The 20,810-nt window shown below is 39.1% G+C and overlaps 1 protein-coding gene across 11 annotated transcripts in view; it reads left to right on the plus strand.

The window, feature by feature from the left end:
• The window catches only part of SULF2 (sulfatase 2), a 135,615-nt gene that overhangs the window by 53,194 nt on the left and 61,611 nt on the right, over window positions 1–20,810 (plus strand). For 2 of the 11 annotated variants that reach the window (XM_052684307.1, XM_052684308.1), the window contains exon 1: window positions 19,498–19,665. The exons of the other annotated variants lie outside the window; for them this stretch is intronic. The gene's annotated coding sequence lies outside the window, so the exon portion shown is untranslated. Of the gene's footprint in view, window positions 1–19,497; window positions 19,666–20,810 lie in introns of those variants that run through there. 11 annotated transcript variants of the gene reach the window in all.

A 20,810-nucleotide genomic window follows, 5' to 3' on the forward strand; every position in this document is an offset into this window, starting at 1 on the left:
CCAGTTCAAAGCCATTTCTCCTCATCCTGTTGCTGCGTGACCCTGTAGAAAGTTTATAGCTTATTGCAAAAATTGCAGTATGTTGTAGCAAAAGTTAAGGCTTTATTTGCAAGGTTTTTTCAGGGCATGAAGAAACTTCTCTGACTTTGTCTTGGTTTTTGGTGTTTTTTTATTTGTTTTTGGTAAGCAGGAAATAAGCCAGCTATCAAAATATTTTACTGTGTGTTACGATGCATGTTTGCTAGTGGAGTGCTGAACAGACACTCTATTTGAGGAAAAAGGTTTATAAGCAACTCAGAGTATACTTCAACAAAATTGCTTTATCTGACGCACCTTTAACAGAGCCTGGCTCTGTATTTTTCTTTTTGTGGGAATTTGAAGTTGTAAATCATCCTGCTCAATCTTAGTCTTTTCTTTCCCAGAAATGTATTTTACTAGGCAGAGAAGTGCTTTGTACTCCATGGTCTCCTGGGGGTATCCACTTTAATTTTTAGTTTATTATAATTTGCTTTCTTTGACTCTTTATTTCATTTCATCGTAACTTGGCACGTTGTTTAGCTGCTGTTTCCCAAGGTCTGCAGCTCCCCTGCCCTGGTCGTGTCACTTTTGATTAAGCAGTCGAGAAGCCCTTTACCCAGCTTCTAAAGGGTAAAAGTCAAAAATCAATAATGTGCCAGTCCTCCCCAAGTGCAGTAGCAGTCAGAGGTAAATGAATGATTAAACATGATGAATAACAGTGTAATGGAAGACGTAAAGTAGGGAAAAGTGCTCACTTTAGCCTAAACTCAGAGATTTATTGCTGAGTACTACAAATAATGGAATCATCAATCTTCCAAGGACTAAAAAAAGGCATCCGCTGCAGTCAGTTTGAGATGCAGCAAAAGAAATCTTACCTCTTCATCCTTGCCTGTTGTGGTCTGCTTACTCTGTTGTATCAGAATAGATGCTATGTAAGGAAATCAACATTTAAACTTGAAATTTAAAACATTTAAACTAAATTTTGTAGTTAAATGTGGATGTTTTTCTACATCTCCATCATATGATGCTATTTTGGTGGACAAAGTGTTTTGTAGTTACAAATAAGTTGTTTTTTTCTCTATTTTTGTGGTAGATCATTTGCGTACATCAAGTTTTCAGTTTTTCCACATGAAATACGTTCATTTATTTGACAGCAATGGATTTGTGGTTGCTTTTTTTCCACTTGCAATAAACTCAAAGTAGGCAGCTGTTAAAATACAGTGCTTAATTTATAAAATAAACACCATACATGGGAGGAAATACCAATAATTCTGTAGAGCTCTGTCCTTTGCTCCAAGTCACTGGATATTGTAGTGTAGTTTGGATGATGTGGGCTGTCAGGAGAACAGCATAACTCATGAGTGAAAGATGTAATAAAGAAAGGAGGAAAAAAAAAACTAGAAAAATCTTGCTGTGGTACTTCACTCACATCTTTATATAACTCTGAAATATGTATTAGATTTTGATTCATAACTTTCTGATAGCAAGTACTGGCTGACAGTGAAACCAGGACTATCGTCTGTCTTGGCTGCACTACCATAAATTCAGAATTTGGCAAAGCAGTTGAAAGGCTTTATGGGTGTAGAAATTCAGTGTCTGAATTTGAAACAGTTTGACTGAGACTCATGCTTGTTTTCTTTTGAGACTCTGGATACTCTAATAAGATTGTGTTTTAAGATCCTAAATAACTCTGTGGATTTTGTCTTTTCCCAATAGTTGTCAGGTAGATGTGTAATGTAAAATGTTGTGCAGGAGGCTTCCATTTCTGTGGATAGAAATTCTAATTTACTGCTACTGCTTGTTCTAATTTAATAACTATATGGCAAAATAATGTAATGTCAGTCATGTTTTTGTCCTCTTTACAGATGAAGTCTCTACTAACTTCTGCCAATGCAGTTAGCTCAGATGTCAGTTCTGTGGACCTCACATAGCTCAGTTATGTTAGCAAAAGCCTATTGTAGAAGTAGCTTTGTATCCTGTACAAGAAACAAAATTCTGTTTTCTCTTTCTGTTTTATGAAACTAACTTATGTGGAGTTCTTAACCACATTTGTCTAATGTGGATATTTCTTAAATGGGGACCATTACAAACTTCTGTTTTAACCTGTTAAGACTTGGCAGAGAGGATTGCCTTAAGCAATCCTTAAGATTTGAAAGCGGAGACTTTTCGATGATAAAAGACAAAGATGATAATTTCAAAAGTTTGAGCTTGTAAGCAGTAGTGGGAATAATGTAGAAACACCAGACATTGTTGAGCTTCTAAGTTAATTCTTTGCTTGGCTATTTTCAAAAGAAGATTGAGTAGAGACAGCAGATTTCTTTGCCTTGCTCACCAGAGAGTGGGAAAACACAATGAAATGGAGCGTGTGTCAATATTCTGTGACTAGAAAGGCTTGTTTACTGTTTGTAGCTGTAGCTTCTCGAAGCTCAATGTACTCTATACTGGAGGAGAAAGAGTGTTTCCAAACAGTCCATCTCCTGCAGGAAGCAGTGATATGAATTTGGACTGAAATCCTGTAGTTTGAGAGTTTATTCATTACCAGGCCACAGATTTAAATGGCTGAGGTATCTTTGAGCCATCCCTGCATACTGAAGCAAGTGTGCATTGTAAAAAGTATGTGGGTGTGATGAAGCTTAGGGAAGCACAGAAATCTTTTTCCGGGGTGGACATGATAGCAGGAAGTTCCCAAGGATTGTGAACAGCAGCTCCATGGATCTGGTGATGCAGCCACCTCTTCCTGAGAAGAAATTTTTGCTGGCAAAACTGAAGGACATCAAAGGCTCTTTATTCAGTAGGAAAAATAGTGCAATGAAGAAGCTGTTTTTCTTCTGTTTTCTTTTTATCTTTGTATAAATTAAACTTTAATCTCTTAGTATGAGAAATCTTGGGTGACTTAAAAATATTTTGAATTCAGGAACTCAGTTATCCTAATTTCATTACTAATTTCTCATGTGCTTACTTTCTAGATGCACGCGTTCTTCCAGTGCTTCCTAATGGGACGCAGCATCACCGTTCCGGGTTTCACTATCAGTCATATCCCTTGTATGTGCCCCATGTATCATCTCTACAGAAAGTTGTTTAACTCTGAAATCTCTTCACTCCTTGTGTTTCCTGTGACCTATTAGCTCTTCAGAGAAATTTCTGCTCTTGTCTCTTGTACTCCCCTCACCCCAAGGATTTCTGTGGAATTCGCTCTACCTTTTACAGGTATCTTCTGCAAAATTCATGTCTTCTCTGTGGAACATCAGAGATGCTGTACATTTAAGTTAATCTAGCAGTTCTGGTGTTTAATTCTCTTTCACAGTGAGGTGAGGGAGGTGGTACAGAATGGCCTGCAGCCATTTTGGATCCCTAGGTTCTTTTCTCTGTGACATTTCCCAGAGGTCTAGCAGCAATCTCTTTTCATTTATTACACATACTATTAATTTGCCATGGGGCCTGGTATTGATCTTTCAGCCCTATGAGAGGCAGCTATCTTAATTCTAACCCTTTTTCTTGGAAGAATAGAACTTGTATCCTGAGGTGTTTCCCAATTACTGTCAAGTAGTTAATCCACCTCCTTTTTCTTTAATAATCTTAACTGAGCTACAGTGCAAGAAATACAAAGAAGCTGTCTTCTAAAGGTTGCAAAAGCACTGTCAGAAATGGTATCCTACTAGTGAAGAGAAGGAAGACAACACAAACAGAGGCTGTGACTAATTTGCTTCCTAATCCTGCTGAGTGGTGTGTTATCTGTGTTCCTGGGCTGTTCATTTCTGTTTGATATGATCAGTGAGGCTGCATCATTGGACTCCTAGGCCCGTTTGACTGCAAATGGTGCTGTTTTGGGTTTTATTACATACGGTCTATTGTTTCTTGTTTTATTTCATTTTGTGTGTGATTCTTTTTCCCCTTCCAGCTTTTGCTACCTTTTGGAGCGGTTTTAGAGGAAGAGTAGTAAACATGTTGATATATTTACTCCCTATTCACACAGCTTAGATTTATTTGATCCATCTGAATTATTTTTCTCTCTTTGCCAGTTTGGAACACAGCTGGTACAAAGATGTTTTGGCAGATACACTCTTGTGTCAGTGTTTTCTCAGTGAGCTGACCAGGGACACTTCTCATGTAAGATGAAAATAATCTTAGAAATTAAAATTAAATGTAGCTTCCTTATTTCAGAAACTAAGCCATATGTGTCCTGCTCCACTATAGCTTATTGATTTGTACTCATTAGTGTTGAATTTGGAGTGTTCTGCTATAGGCTTGGGGACTAAGGACCATGCTGCAGCTCAGGGCATGAAATTTTCTGCCTTCAGCAGTGAACTTCTCTCCAGCATTTTCTTAATTTCTCACCCCACTTTGTATTATTTATATGAGCTTTTAATGCTTTTCTTCTGAGGTAGTGACTGTAATAAGGTTCATGCTTTCCACGTCACTTGGAATGTCGTCTTTATACCTCACTTCAGCAGCAGAGGAGATAGGAGAGAATGGGTCTGAGTTGAAGAAGGCTCTGCATCATTTTTGGGATCCAATTTAGGGTAGTTTCTGCCTTGCTGTGAGCTGCTGCTGAAATGCACTGTTAAGGCACAGACTTCTGCTTGGACAGTTGTCACCTGAGAGCTTATTTCCATTGTCTGAGACTTAACCTGGTACTGGGGGTTATCACAGAATGAAGGTCTCCCAAAGCACAGGTGAGTCTTGTGACTTTGGGCCTGGCAAGGACAGATCAGTGCTGCCAAGCAATTGACGTCTAATTGGAAAACGACTTTTATGTCTTCCTATGTCAAGGAAAGTTTTCACAGCTCACAACAGTTCTCAGTGTTCTGTGTTACACTGTACCTTACTGTTGCTGTCTGTAATTGGGATATATGGCAGCAGTTTGTGCACTCAACAGACCTTTCCTTAGAAACTGACCAGGCAACAAGAAGGTGCCTGTCTTTCCTCTGGGCTTGCTGCATATTTAAAGTGTAGAGCTTCAGACAATCTGTGACCAAATGAAAGGCTTCTGAGCAATTCTTTCCCTATGCAGGTGAATCATTGTGAAACTAAGCATATAGGAAAATGTCCACATTTTGGAGTGATTGTCATTTATGGGGGCTCTGGTGAATAGCATAGTACTCTGTCTGAAAATAGTCAGGGAGAATCCTGCGCAATCCACAAGGATGGAATGCTGCTGCCCTCTTCTTCCTGAGGCTGACTGTGCCTGGCAAGGAACTCCTTAATATAGAATTGTCTCCCTTGAGCATTATGGAAGAGTCTCATACTAATTTACATTCAGTAGCTCATGATAGCTAATTGAGAATCTACTTTAAAAAAAAAAAGTATGAAATACAATTAATGATATTTTCCTTTCCAAATTGAAGAAATTGGGAAAATAAGCGTGGATTTTTTTTCCTGAAGTCACATGTTGATTCAATACAGTTTGTCCTTTCCCCTATAGACTTTGAATAACAATTGCTGCGTTACAGAATTAAGACAGAAGGAGAAGATGGTAAAGGACTTTCAGTCCTCTGACTCATTTCTGCTCTTTGGTGCTGGTATTTGTGTTTTTAGCATCACAGGTTGTCTTTAACCCTTTAAGTCTGATTATTTGATGGAAGTGGCTGGACAGAGCCTGTGATGCTCCACTGACAACAGTGTGTTCGCTGCTAACAGCTCCAGATTGTGGGGGCACGCATCTATTATACAACATTGTGCCCTGGAAGGTGGAGAGACTCTTTTCACCTCTATCCTGTGGCTGCCTTCATTGCTGCTTACACATCTGAATTGTGGGACACGGGGGGGGGAAGTACATGGAAATATGAGCTATAAATGCAGGCAGACTTAACTTAATGAAAGGCAGCTCAGTGTGTCGCTTATTCCTAATTGTGCTGAGAAGCGTTGTTGTGAAATTACCATTTAAAAAGTTGTCTGTCGATATCTAGCAGCTGTAGTAAATAGTAGCAACAACAATTGAGTCCTGTTAACTTTCTCTGTCATAAATAATTGGAGATTTAGATTTAAGCGTCTTAGAAATTTGAGCAGAGGCTTTCCTTGTGTTTCTTGGCAGACATGATTGCATCTCAGGAGTTAATAAGTTGACTTGCTTAACCACAGATAAAGCTGTGTAGAGTATTGTAATTATCATTACCTATTAAAGTAGGATTCAATTTTCTTTCCTTTGTGCACACCAGCTACGTTATATCATTTGTCTGAAAGCAGAAGTTGCTTCATAGCAACTTGTTCTGTCCTTAAGACAGGTTCTGTGCATGCTGGGAAATAGTTTCTACATCAGTTTGGAGAGTTTCCTGCTTATTTGGAAGGATTGGCTTCATGAAATCTCAAACAACTTGGTAAACCATGCCAGTCATATCGTGCTCATCTTGTTCATTTCCGTATGACTAACAGTCTCAAAACTGCTGCAAGGAAGATAATAAAATCACTCAGTAATTGGCATAGAGTGCATTCTAAAAATTGCTTATGAAGTACAAAAAAGTTTGAAGGAAAGTCTCCCACTGACATTTCTGAAAAAAGTGTGGTCTGGAAAGTAAGTTAAAATTTGTGCTGGCATCCTTTGTGTGGGAAGATACTACTGGCTCAATTCTGGCATCATTCTGAACAGTTCAACCATCTCTTCTTGTGTGAAATGTATTGTCATACGCAAGAGAAACTTCTAACAGAAAATGAGTTGAGTAGGGAATTTCTTTGAACTTGATCAGTTCAGCTGGCATAAAACTTCTGGAACTTGTAATTGCCTAAGCTTTGTATTAATGTACTTGTCTATCAAGCATAATGAGCATGTGGTCAGTTTACTCTGTTTTGTCTTCCTAGAAGATAATGTTACATTTAGTGGTAGTCTCATCTTACATAGAAGTCTCCATGTGTACTATTCACAGCCTACTTCATTGTAGTTTGTTATATTCCTTAATGCTATGTGTACACTGTCAGAACCAGGAAGAGTTACAGGTAAGCTAACTGCCTTTTGCTGTTTAATGTCAACTGCATCTTTGCTCCAGCAGTTCTATCTCCCAGGAACTGCTTCAGAAGCTTCTGGTGTTCAGTTGACTCTTACAGTGCTGACCTCAGCTGCATTAACAGTGTGTTGGAACAGACATTGTTTCAGAAATCCGTAATGATGACAGCAGCTTTTCACAAATGCAGCATCCATTAATCATGCATTGGACATCATTTCAACACCAAAGGCCAGAAGGTGGTTGGTGTGCATCTCCACTGTTGCTGATCTGTCAGTGTCAGTTCACCAGTATCAAAGGATTTTAATCAATGCACAACAGAAGGAACTGGCATCAGGAGAGGTGGAGTGTTCAGAGGGTTGTGAGTTACCCTGATGGTTATTCTCAAACTTAGGTTGTCAGGTCCTTTATTTTTTTAAATGGTAATAAAACTTGTTATTCTTTGAGTGTTATTTAATGATGTTCAGTTTATGTTGAGATTGTTTTATTTAATCGTCTGAAGCCTTAACTAAGAAAAATCATTTCAACATTCACCTATTGACTTTCCAACTACTACAAAATGACTAGAAAGAAATCATAAGAACAGTGTGATACTTCACGTACAGAAGTGTGCCTTGATGAAGGAGGAATGAAGGAGTTGATTCAGTTTGGATAGCAGCAGTACTGCTCAATATGACAGGTATGTGCATAAATGCAAGCCTGGCATATTATGGGCTCTAATAAATACTAATACATTTTGAGGCATTTCAAATGGGTTTCTTAGTTTTCAGGTATATTATACTTTATGGCTGTTAGAACTTCTGTATTATTTTATTTTCTAAATGATGAATCTGTGTATCAGTGAGGTCTAAAGGAGCTGTACCACAGAAAACAAAACAAAGATGGAACCTCTGCTCTCATTTCACTTGATAGCAATATGCGTAAGGCTGGAGGACTTACAATATTGGTTGAATTGCCTGATTTCTATATAGCTTTCTACATAAAACACCTTCCTAACAAGGCTTCCAGTATGTTTTCTTTCTTTTTAAGATAACAAGACTCCTTGTTACAGATGTACCAGGAAAATAGGGGAATCCAACCAATATATAAAGTGAATTTGCTCTCTAAGTCAGAGTAGGGGTAATAGCCAATCCTTTAGGGCTTCACATTTACCTCATAAGGCCAGTATGTGTACCGTGTTTACCTGCTCACAGCAATATGGTTGACAGGACTATAAACAAATTAGTATGTTCTCTGTAAAATGACTGGCATGTTTTTGCCATACAGATCCCTGGAGTACCTGATAAATATGCAGTGTCAGGCTCATTTCTTTAAAGAAACATTGGCACCTACTCTGCTGCTTAGAAATAAAAATCTTTCCTCTGTGAACTGCTTAAGAAAAAATCACTCCTGAAATTTTTTCTATGTCTATGTATTTCTAAGATACGTAAGCCTAACTGTTCTGTGATTTGCCCCTCTTGTTCTTTCTCTCCGTTTATTGGTTATCTAACAGAACAGTTCTGCTGAAGGATTCATTTCCTCAGTGTTGGAATTTTCCAAGCTAGAGTTCCGTAGAGTATCTTGCATATAGATGTTGACTCATTTATTGAACTTGTCAGGGCATATTTTCCTTTGGAAGTTCAAAACAGTCTTGCAGATGCTGTATTTTTCTCTGAGAGTGCAGTGTGTGATGACACTTGTCCCTGGAAGGGTTCACAGGACAAGCTATGATTCACTTTTTTTCCCCCCTCCTCTTATTTCATAAGAGGATTTCTTAACAGCCTGTTTTGCATCAGTTTGGATGTGCACACTTGTAGTCACATTAAACTGCTTAAGATGTAGCAAGTGCCCTTGCAACCCATGTGCATGTTTAGCCACCCACCTATCTGAAGAAACAACCTGGAACTCCACAAGTACAAGGCTGTATTTTGTGACCAAAGTGATCACCAGTACTAATTGAACCAGAGAGAAATGCTATAGATTCTTGGAGAGTGTGCTTCCCTGGTATTACTGCAGAAAGCTCAGTATGCATGGCATCTTATGCAGCTGAGGAACATCAGTGAAGGAAGGCAGTAAAATACTGCTTGTCAAGTATAACTCATTTAAAATGAAAATAAAACTCTGTCTAGTTGGTCACACTGTTCAGTTAGATTTGTCCTCGAAGTTGGCCTTTCTAAACCTTTTTTTATGTTTAGTGCATAAATGAAAAATACCTTTAATAGCATTGTATTTATAATATATTATTACAATTCATAATAACATAGTCATTATTGAGTTATATAAAGGAGATTGATGCATACGTGCATAAATGTTAGGGTGATTCCTGTTTTTAAACATCTGACATGTTTAGATGGGCAGATTCCTGACTGCAATCAAACTTTGTATGTTGAGCTCTGTGGGGCTCAGATTAAAATAGTAGTTGTAGCCTTACTGCTTGAATACACTGTACATTAGAAATACACTCAATTTTCTGTTAGTGCTCCATAGTGTTTAGAAGTTAAGTGGTTGGGCCTTCTTTTGAGTGCAGGTAGTATCAAAGGCTTGAAATGTGCTTTGTTTTATAGTAATGCAAATGAATGAGGAGGAAGTCTTGTATTCTAGGAATCAAGTTAAAAAATGTTTTAAACTCCTAAACCTTTAAAATTATTTTATATTCAAGCACAACTACAAAGAAAATATTTTTATAAACAGTGAAGGTCCTTGAATGGCATGCAGTTCTTCATGTTAGATGCACAAACAATTGAGAAACTGGAAGATAACGTTTCTTAGAATGCTGCAATTTGAATGAGGATCTGATTGAAAGAGTATGTGATAGTAAGATGTAATCATATGAAGTGTATTCTGTGCAGAAAACTTTTTTCTTCCTGTTTTCTAAGATGAAAGTTTATAGATTTAATATTCTCAGAGTACTTGCAGTGTACCGAATGTGGTGTACAGTAAAAGAAGAACAGAATTGAAGAATATGAATAGAGAGTAAAATGTGCAAGTACCTCCCTAAACATGGATAAATGCTTGGTAAGGCATTCTGATAAGACCTTTGCTTTGACAGGAAGATGAGAGCACATCAGAGGAAGTGGAATTGATATGAGATTTGTGCTGCTAACAGACACTGCACCAATTTTGTGTATACTGTAAATTTATGTCTTGTCTAGAAATCAAGAGCAAGTGCCTTGGAAAGATGAGATCATTTGTCTTATCCCAGAATACAGTGAGCCTGGTAGCCATTGGATTTACTGATCCTAGGGGGGCACAGGTCTTGGAGCGGCTTTTTTAGATGTTGAAGTTGTTCTCTTTCTGTTTGATTCTTATTCTGCTGGTGTCAGTGTAATGTTTCTGGATCTCACAGTATACCAAGCCACCATCTTCAACTCATACCAAGTTGCCATCTTCACCCTCAGGTTGGGTAGAGGAGTGCACATGCAATGCAATCCTTGGTTTCAGTGAATTTGTCTTTCTGTTTAAGTATGCACTGGATGGACTTTATTATTTAATAAATATTTTTTATATGAATTTCGTTTTTAATGGAGGTGAGGTTTGATTTTATTCTTTCTTTCCCAGAGAAATGTTATATCAGAAAAACAGTCAGGAATGCTTTAACTGCATGTATATCATTATTTGTGTGGGTATGTGTACAGAATGAAGTGAGCAGAATGAAGTGAGCAGCATTACATGCAGTATTTCATACCCTGTGGAGTACTTAACTACTCAAAGAAGAGGTCAAGTACTGCTGCTTTCTAACGCGTTCTACTGTGATTTTGAGCCTTTTTACACTGGTTCCATTGATAAAATGAAAGTAAGAGTGATTGGTCAAGAATGCTAGAATTGTTTAATATTTTACATGGCTAATAAATGGACAGAACTCTAGTTTATGAGATTGAATTTGAAATTCTCAAACTTGAAAGCTTCAGCCCCGTCACTGCTGCACATTTGCTTGTGTGTTCCAATGGCTTTGTTGGGGAGCAGAGCTTTACAGTTTTGAGACTCCATTGGTTGTTTTTTTCTTGTTTGCTCCTGAAGCTATTGATAAAGATACTGAATCTAATTTGCAGCTTCTAGACTGTAATAGTGCTGCTTTAAAAACTTTGCTGATAAAAGAGCTTGGTAAGTCTTTACTTGGATGGTAGTTTATGATACTGTTACATCAACAAGGTCGCACCAGCTGATTGGAGAGGAATTTTTCTGCTGTGGTTGAAGTGCATGAAGTGTATGGCAGCAACACCAGGAGATGTAAACCAAGGTCATGGCTTAGTATGCCATTAATTTTCTCTTACTGCATTTTATGCAGTCTAAAAACATTGAGTCTATTTCTGATGCTGTCTGTTCTCTCAGCCTTTTCCTTTCATTTTTAATTATGCATATTGATTTTTATTTCAACTAACTTAATTCAGGAAGAGTGCTAACTATAAAGAGGAAAATCATGCTACTGTTTCCTCTGTGTATGAGCTGGATTTAGCTGTCACATAGCTTTCTGCAACTTCCTGAGGATGGGAAATGTAGAGGGAGGTGCCAGTCTCTTCTCCCTGGCAACAGATGACAGAATGCATGGAAATGACATGAAAGTAGATGTAAAGAGGAAAAGTGTGAGCTAAATGGATGTTCCCGTTATAGTGACATCCACAAGGCTAATTTTCAAGGAAGCTTGTTGAGAGAGATTCAAGCAGATTGACTTTATTTTTACTAGCGACAATCAACCTTGAAACTGATGCTATTGTTATGCTGTGCAGATTTGCTCTTTGTTCTCTGTTACTTCTGACTGTGTTCTAAATAAATTTGAGGGATTCAAGAGATCAAGGTGCCTTTATCATATACATGTATAATAACTTAAAATTATGATGAACAAACACTTTCTGCTTGAGGATGCTCACTAAGACACCCACTTTGACTTCATCCAGTTCCTCAGAACTGGTTACTTAATGATCGACTTGATCTCTTGCTTAGATGTGGCAAGACTGTTCCCGTGTGTATTACTAAGTGACAAAAGGTTAAGAGAGGCATGAAGTTGTAGGTGTGTTGGAGAGGGCTTGCAAGGTTTTGAGGATGAATCACTTGATTTAGAGTTACTAAACTGTAGTAAATCTAAATGCATGGGAGTGTTGTCCAAAGCTTGAAAACCATTTCTTCACTGAGATCAAGATAGAATGAGACTGAGTGTTTGTCATGTAGTTTCAGGTGTACATTTAACATTAAGTGGTGGCATTGTCTGAGTATTATTATGTATAAAAGTACATGAAAATGTGAGCTTGAAACTATTCATGTTCTAATTGTACTTGAGGAATGTACAATAACGTATTTAATTTGTCTATTATAGTTCAGTCTCTTTAATTTAAGAGCTGCTGTGAAGCTATTCAAGGAAGTCAGCATTTATTTTTAGAGCTGTAGGTCAGCAGGAGAGCTTACAGCACTCTGTTATAGCTGTGTGTGGTATAGTTTCATTGTGGCTACCAGCATCTATTTCACATGCAGCTAATATGCCCCCAGAAATAGCCGTCGTCTGTGTAATCCTTAAACTTTATGCCAATGCTTCAGGATGAGAGCAAAGTATTTCAGTGATTAAAGAGTTCATCTTCATATAAATACAGGCATAGAACAACCTGTAAGAGTATTTATAAATGGGATACATTTCGGGTTGTAAAAATGCCACAGATTGGTTATTCTAATCTTATATAATGCTGCTAAACATTAAACTGCAATTTCACTTACATGGCCTGAGACAAGTGGACCGTTTATTAGTTACAGAATCAGAATGCTTTACTGCACTCCAGTAAAAGTGATGTGGGGAGGAAAGCACCAAGATTATTATCTTGGGTTTGGAATCACACAGCTGTTATAGGAGAGAATAATCAGGAACCGATATGTGTGAAAAGAAAAGCACCTACATCTTGCAGGGTTTAAAATCTGACTACAATTACTAGTATCCATATTCATGCAATAACTACTTGCAACAGCATTTGTTTCTTTCATTTCTTTCCATTAAACTGATCAAGCTACCAAGGAACTAATCTTCTAACTTACCTCATCTCTGTATTCACTGGGGCAGGTCTAATGAATGCTTTCACTAAATTCATTTTCTTTAGACTTAACAGTGAGAGGATAAAGAGATCAGCTTATTGCAAACTGAGGAAATACCTGCTATAAACTTGAAAAGGCTTGCTGTGAGATTACTACTGCAAAAAAGGTCTGAGGAGCCTTGGCTCTGTAACACAGCCTGCTAAATTGAGTGTTTCAGTCTAATCTTTTGCCTTGCATTAAGGTCTGATAGGCAAATGCTAGCATTCTGATTCTGTAACTAATAAAGCAAGGAGAATAATATTTTCATGCATAAGATTGTGTTTATGATCATTAAGATTAGATCTGTGCAGTACTGGATCATCTGGAAATGTAAATCTACATCTTTGTTGTTCATGATCTAGCACAGTCTCTTTAGATGAAGTTACTCCTACAACATTCAGAACTGTCAGAATGGCTTAAGGTTGGCCCTTCCGTTACGTGTTTGATCCATTCAGGCCATTGTAAAGTTTGGTAGAATATATGTGTGTATATGTATTTAGTAATGGTTCCCACAACAGAGTTTCCTGTCACTCTACTTGAGACTTCACTTCCTCATTTGTCAGAGATGTGCTCACATCTGAGGGTGTATGTGAAAAATAAGAACTTGCAGAGATTTTTGAGTAGTGTTAAAAATACACAGTTTCTACTAAAATTAGTGATAAAATTCTGCCAGTATTAAGTGATAGAGAATCAGATATCACAGGGCAGCTCTGAAATTCAGTGAAGAAAGAAAATAGGTGTTTAGAGGGACTATCAGGCTTAATTTGTTCTTTGCCAAAATGTAGTTGTAGCCAGCAAGGCTCCTAGAGTGATGATGAGTTACTTATTCTTTTAATGACAAATAGACTGCTGCCTGTGCATCTAGACAAAATACCATGTTATTTTCCTCAAATGAAAGGAGAAATCATGATTACAAATAATAATTCAAAAGGACAGTATTGAATAGCAAAGGGACTCAGATGGATTTCTGTAATATGCTCTACCCATGAAGAAAACATAGATATAAATGACTTGAAATGGGTACTTGTGGTATAGAAAGAAAATAAAAGGCTTAAACTAAGGTAATTGGGTAGAAGACCAGGATGCTGGTCAGGTTATCCTTTATCCGCTTATATAAGAAGATATGAAAGAGAAATCTAATTGCATAGAATCTGAACACAGAGAGTAGCTGAAGACTGATTTTTAGCACTTAGGTATAATCAGCCTGAAGTTTTTGAAACATGGAAAAAAAAAATCAGCTCATATTACACGAACATGTGAATATTGTGAAAGTTGCAGAGTGCATTTAGAGCATTACTGATCAGAGAAACTCTCCTGGTCATGGCAGGTGGACCAGTGAATGAGCACCATGCCAACTGCTGCTCAGTGAACATTTCTCACAAAGTAACCACTCTGTTTCTGATGGTTCAGTTCTGACCCTCAAGGAACGTCTGCAAAACGCCTTCAAAAGATAAGCTTCACTATTAAAATTCCTTACTCTCTTAAAAAGAGTTAATGATACTTGTTAGAGATACTGGTTTTGTGCATATTATACATTTCTAAACCCTTCTGGGACCCTTTACTAGTATTAAATGTACAGAAAAGAATGAAGGCAGTAGTTAGATGAAGTTGAGGCTTGCTGCTCTATCTTGTATCAGTTGATTTCTCATGTCTCTGTTGAAACACTTTCTAATCAGAAATACACACCTTTTTTGTTACATACTTCACTATTTCCTTACAAAATCTTACTGAAATAAGGACAATGGCTACTGACTTCTCTAGGAGTAGTTTTAGTAGAAGTGAATGTAAGCATTTGCTGAGGAAGGAGAGCAGTAGTCAGTAGTTAACTGAATGCATCTTTCTGATCCTTATCCCATTGCTTCATATCCGTATATTTTCAGCATTGGAGTAAGAGGCAGCTTTCATGCCATATGAAATGTTGAAAGCCTACCAAGGGAAATGAGATCAAGATGTTTTAAACAAAACATATCTGAATACTTTATGAATAGAAAAATTTATTAAAAACAATATTAAATCACTGTTGGCTTACAAACAACTGTTCTATGGTGAAAAAACAACCCTTCTTTTTCCATATTTATAAATTAATTTATAAATTAGGGAAAATTTAATAAAATAGGGAAAATTTTATAAATTAATTTATAAATTAATAGGGAAAAAGAAGGGTTGTTTTTTCACCATTTGTCATAGGAGCTGTGTGACCAACGGCAGTTCATACTTGTACTGATATTCAGATGCATCACTGAGGTTTATTAGTAATACTAATGCTCAATGCACGTTAATTTTATATGTGCAGTTCAGAATCATTCTAATAAATGTTTGCAATGAATTTCTGTTTAGATTATTGGAAGCTTTGTTTTGAGTTTGATGTCCATGTAGATGAACTATCAGTGCACCGGGATGTTACTTTTGTTATTGGTGCAACTTCCCAATCATCTTCACTGCTTTAATATTTCACTAAATAAGTTGCATCCACTGTCACGAGCTGTTTTTAAGATCATTTGATTTATCTTTGCCCAGAAATTATTTTCTCTTGACTTTATGAACTCACAGCCATAAATGAATCCTATCAGCATACTAAATCTGTATTTTCATGCTGAAGAGTGAGCTGAACAGATCCACTGCCTAGCAGTTGGAGCAATAGAACAAGGGGAAACTTTTCTTTCTCCTTGCTTTTGTTGGCTGTTACCCTTTTCCATTTTCATAACACCTTAAAGCATATTAACGATTTTATTCTGTAGCATGAGTGCTTATGTATAGGAAACATAACTTAACTTTGAAAGATAAGGGTGGAGCAGTCATCCACAAAATCATTTTGAGCTGCATCTGCAATATAAAATCTACACAGTGTATGGGATGATGATATTGAATATTGGGTCTCATATTGTGCCTTCTTGACAGTACTCTGAATGTTGTTGAAGGAATATGTGCATGTTTTATGCAACTGAAATGCTGTTGTTTAGAGAAATTATAATAACATAATATTCCTATCTGGAAAATATTTAGTTAGTATAACCTTGGAGTGATTAGAGTGGTATGATGCCCTGAGAAAATGAAGGTGAGGTCAGACTTGTATTCCATTGCTGTGTTTTTCGAAGTTTAAGATGAATCTGAGCACGTGCATCTGAATTGAAAAACAAGGAAAAAAAAGATCAAAATGACCAATGATTTGAGAAGTTTACGTATGATGAATAACTACAAAAATAAAGGGTAACAGGAAGAGTTGGAAAGCATTGAATGAAGTACTTAAAAGTGTGCAAGTGTTCTATCTGTTCTATCTTGTGGAACATGAGCAGGGAGCAATTTTTGAGCTCTGAAAGCACATTGTATTTGGCAACAGTGAAAAAGATGTCTCAAGCATGTTCTTTTTCTTCCATTTATGGGGTCGGCTGGTTTGGTGTTTAGTGGTGGTGGTTTTTTGTTTTTTTGTTTGGTTTTTTTTAGATGACTGAACTCTCTGTGACTATCCTGTCATTCCTGAGAGTTTCTAGATGTGCTCCTCCTTCTGTTCCCAAAGCTCTGTGATGGGGGTACAGTTGCCCATGCCTGCTTTCTCCACTGTTGGGTACAGGCTGTTGTCTCTGAGCTGATTAGAAGATAATGGTGTGGATCCCCCCCTATCTGCCAGCTGGGTCAAGATGGCTCCCTTTGGTTCCCAAATCCATAGAGCAGTAAACATTCCAACATGAGTTGTTCAGCGTATTTTTTTGTGCCATGCTACTTCAAAGTAAGGTGTGCAGGGAAACTGCAGGTTTAATTTTGACAGGGATTGTTGCCTAAGAATGTGGATAGATGTGATGGTACTCAACAAAATGCCTGCACATCTGTTTCCTCCTAATTTCAGTAGGTATATCCAGGGATTTTACAAACTAAGTATTTGTGTAATCGGCAATATTTGTTGTTTTGAGGTTCAATAAAATAATCCAATCTGTTAAATGACATGCTATGAGAGCTGAAATTTATTTGGTGTGCAGCGAGAAAACTGGGGGTGAAAGAAATGGTCTTCCTTCTTTATTTTAGCTTTTGGTCTCCTGATTGTTTTATTTTGTGTGTGTATGTGTGTGATGGTCTATATATACACAGAGTTCTTTTACAGTTAGTGAATGAAGAGAATTTATTTCATTTAAAAAGTATAAACCTACATCATTCCTTCTTCCTTGCACCAGCAGTCTTTCAGACCTTCTTGTTTTACCAGTAATTTCACATGGTTTTGTTGCTGGAGACTTCAAATAAACCACAGTGTTTTAAGTGTGCCTATACCCCTTGAGTTTTTGGCACTAGGAAAATGAGCTGAAATTGCTAAACTGCTGTAACTTTGGAAACTGTTCTCCAAGTACATATAATAGTTATCTATCCTGTTTGTAACAGTGCCAAAAGAAGTTATTTTGAAATGCATGAGCTGGAAACCCATTCTCTTCAAGAGGATGCACCTTTCACTTTGCAGGGTTGTCACAAACCAGGGGGTGTATTATCCTCTTAATGCACTTGCATAACTGCCATTAACATTAATGGAAATTACATGCACTGACTGCGAGGTGAATTTACCCTTTTGTTGAAATGAATGATCAGCTGTGACAGATTTTCCAGTGATGCTAAATCAAATTTAGATTGCTACACCACTGCCACTAATGCACATCTCAGTGTCTTTGTTGATTGTAGCTTGTCGAAGAAAGTTCGCAATGAAACTTTATTAGGTCATGTGTTCCTTATGATGGAAAATGCCTTTAAAAAGGGAGCGTGTATGCTTCCTTCTTTAGTGCAGTCCATGGACCACTGTGGCGTAGCAAACTTTGTGCAGCAAATTTCCTTCTGACTTGGTAGTAACTGTTTGCAGTCCTTCTAGAGCTGGTTCGTAGAATCTGTGCATTGCAGGCGCTGTTGGCCTGTGGTTGGGACAGAGGAATGCTGAGTTTCCTGGTTTCTGTTCCTGACCTTGCTGCTGAATGTCTTTTTGGCTCTGTATGACTCATCTGCCTTATCCAACTCAAGTTTGTGTCTAAAATATGTGGAAATAGAACACACCATAGCTCACAGGTGTGTTGTAAAACTTAATTGGCTGTGAATTGTTTTATCACGTGTTGGAAATCACTACTGAAAGGTCAAATGCTATCTTAGAAAGCAATATAACAATCTTATCAAAACGTCAGCAACACGTAGCCCCTGTTTTCCATCTACCACCTGCATTGGTGTGACTCGCTGTTCAGGAGTGGTGTGCTGCACTAACACCGTTGTGCCCTTGCAGCCCCTGGAGCGGATGCGGTTGTACTGACACAAAGTGCTGCTCTTGTGCTGCTGGTTCCTGAGCACAGCTGCCAGGTTCCCCTGCCGTGCTGCAGCTGTATGTGGGGGATCTGTGCTGCTTCAATTGAGCTGATCCAGGGTCACGCTCAATGTAGTGAAGAATGTGGCCTAATGAAAAAGGGTCAGGATGATTAGCCTTCTCCAGCAAAGTCAGAATTAGGTCATTGGAAGCAATGTTTGTTTTTAGGCAAAAATCCAAATAAATCATAAACTAAACGAGTAAATTTTCATTTTCTCTAATATATCCTGTGTGGCTTTTCAAAATATTTACTTGTTGAGCAATTATGGTTCTTCCTACACATCTGCCCTGTGCTGACTTTTTTTTTCTTCGAACTGCATTTGGCCATTTTCCTTAGGAGTTCTCAGGAACTGTCGTACTCCTGTGCTGCTTTGGACTTCAAGTAGCAAAAAGATGGGATCGTCTTTTTCTGCTCAGTCCCTTTCTGCTCTTCTTCCACTGGTTGTTCTTGCACAGAAAAGCTGTCCTGTCCATTCTTAACCACGTTTTTTGCTGTAGCATCATTTAATCGTAAAAATAATGGCATTAAAATTCTTTTTATTTTTAGTTGTATGTTTGGAACTTTATGGTAAAAAAGGTGGAAGCTCGGAGTCAAGGAATTTCTGATCTGTGTGCAATTCCATATTGGACATAGTAGTAAAGTGTGAGTAAGCTCAGTGTGGCATTGTCACCAGTGTAACTTGTGAAAAAAATCATGCTTTTTGTAAAGTACCAATAAATTAGTGTCTTTGAAAGCTGTTCTTAGACGTTCCCAAAGAATCCACGCGAGATTGTGTGTATTTAGATATTCATTTAAACATCATTGTTTTTCCGTGTATGATGGATGTTGTTTCGAGTCACCGTCTCAAGGAGCTCAGCGAAGCCTTTCTCAGTTACTAATAAGCCCTAGCACAAGGTGTAAGGGGCTGCTGTAGCAGGGCAGGGGCAGTGCTCGAGGTCGCCTCGGGCCGCTTACGAGCGGACCACGACCAACGAGGGGCCATTAATTCTCTCTCCCACCCCCTGGGAGGCTCTGCGCACCCTTCCCGCGGCGGGGTCCGGCCCCGGGGCGCAGCCACAGCTCGCGGAGCTGCCGCCAGGCTCGGGGCGAGCTGCGGCCGGAGGAACAGGTTTCCTCTGCGCGCCGCCGGGGCGTTGCGTCAACGCCGGGAGGAGGATCTTCGAGGTAAATGAACTTTTTAAAAGGGGAAAGGAGAAGGGAGAGGAAGAAGGACGGGGCGGGTGGAGCGGAGCACCCGCCCGAGCGCTTCCTCCGAGCGCTCGCTCGGAAGCGGGCTTTGGATGCTGCCAGAGGATGCCCTTCTCCGCCGCGGCGCTCCGCGGACGGCCTGGCAAAGCGGCGACACGGCGCGGCTGAGCCCCTGCTCCGCGGTGAGAGCGCGGCGGGGGAGGGGGCGGCGGCGCCCCGCGGCTGCGGCTCCGGAGGCCGAACCGGGCGGGGAGCCGGGGCGGAGGGGCTCGCGCCGCGTGGGGAGCGGCCGGGGCTGGAAGTTGTGCGGGGCGTTCGGAGAAAAAGGGCCAGGAAGGCAGACGGATGCGGCCGTGCCTTCGGAAGCTCCCCGCCTTGCTCCCCGCGGCGCCGCCCGCCCTTCAGCCCCGGCCCGCTGCGGCGCGGAGCGGAGGGCGCTCAGTGCAGACATCGGCAGCTCAGCACGCGGCGGGCGGTGGTCGGGAGAAGAGTTGGCACATAAGTGATGCTGTAGCACTTCGCTTCTCGTTTCATAAATCATCGGTGCATCCGGGGAATGCGTGCGGCTGAACGTCTGTATGTGTTAATGGGTGTATATACAGAGCAGGGTTTGTTTCTATATGTAGCTGCAAAAAATCTGCTTGCTTGATAGAACGTTTGTGTCAGTGACTGTTCTTGCCTACCTTTCTGTCTTAATGCTCTTGCATTCGTTCCCTTCTGGTAAGTCGGTGGTTATTGTTGTACATAGCACAAGTTAATATAATTATCTTTAGAATCAGAGTGTCTTTATGGTTTATAAAGACGTGAGGTAATAAGTGTAATAGAGGAGTAATTCTTAGTCTCTTAGAAGTTGTTGTTGGGCTGTTATCTGCACGTAGTGAAGAAAAACATGTTTGTTAGTGTGGGTTTGGGGGATCCAATTAGCAGTGAAACCTACCTGAAGGCTTATGAATGCTGTGACTTACAGGAAACCTGTAGCAAAATATGCAGGCGGTGAATAGGAAGGATAGTACGGAGATGCAAAGAGTATATTATGTATTTTAAAACATTTTTTTTAAATGAAGTCCTAAGAAAAACTATAACTGAACACTGAATTCAGTGTTAGTTAAAAGGAAGTTGCATAATAAGGAAGAGATTCCACAATGAATGTAGGCTTCCCTTTGATAAATATTTAGCTTTGGTATGGAATTCACCAGCATAAGGAAGGCAGTTCAGGAGAATTCATCCGCATGGTAATCCAGTGCCCTGATAAGTCTGGGAGTTCTCTTCCTGATTTCTGAATAAACGTTGGTTGCTTGTGAAGGAAAATAATTGAGCCACGGTTTAG

This window comes from Tympanuchus pallidicinctus, unplaced genomic scaffold (assembly GCF_026119805.1).
Source record: "Tympanuchus pallidicinctus isolate F22 unplaced genomic scaffold, pur_lepc_1.0 scaffold20, whole genome shotgun sequence".
Lineage (NCBI taxonomy): Eukaryota > Metazoa > Chordata > Aves > Galliformes > Phasianidae > Tympanuchus > Tympanuchus pallidicinctus.